The sequence below is a fragment of the Carassius gibelio genome, chromosome B5 (assembly GCF_023724105.1).
Source record: "Carassius gibelio isolate Cgi1373 ecotype wild population from Czech Republic chromosome B5, carGib1.2-hapl.c, whole genome shotgun sequence".
Classification (NCBI taxonomy): Eukaryota; Metazoa; Chordata; class Actinopteri; order Cypriniformes; family Cyprinidae; genus Carassius; species Carassius gibelio.
In genome coordinates, this window is record NC_068400.1 from 5,566,569 (window position 1) to 5,567,247 (window position 679).

The window sequence follows — 679 nt, forward strand, 5'->3', positions numbered from 1 at the left end:
GACTAGGACTAGGAAACAGACGTGTCTCACGAGAGGTCATCGAATAATCCGACAATAAGACAGGGCTAGAAAGAGGAAATAAGAAGCAGAGACAATCAAGGGCAAAAGAAGGGACAGGTGAAGATAAGGGAACAAAAGGGGAAACAGCTGAAAGTGATAATGAGCGGAGGAGTGGATGTGTGTGCGCGTGATGTGAGAGTATGTGACCACAAGAGGGAGACAGAAAAGGAGAAGCCAGGATCATGACAGTACCCCTCTCTCAACGAGCACCTCCTGGCGCTCCTGAGGACAACTGGTGGGTCCGGAGGAAATCGTCGATGAGTGAAGGATCCAGGACGTCCCGGGAGGGAACCCAACTTCTCTCCTCAGGACCATACCCCTCCCAGTCGACCAGATATTGACGACCACGTCCCCGACGGCGCATGTCGAGAATGCGGCAAATCCTGTAGATAGGGGTATCATCGACAAGACTAAGGACGCGGAACCGGGCGAGATGGGGGACGGATGACTGATTTAATGCAAGAGACCTGATATACGGAATGGACCCGGCGTAAATTAGGCGGAAGGTGAAGCTTTACTGCGACAGGATTAATGATTTTAACAATGCGAAATGGTCCAACAAAGCGGGGAGACAATTTACGTGACTTGGACTGGAGATGTAAATTTGAAGTGGATAACC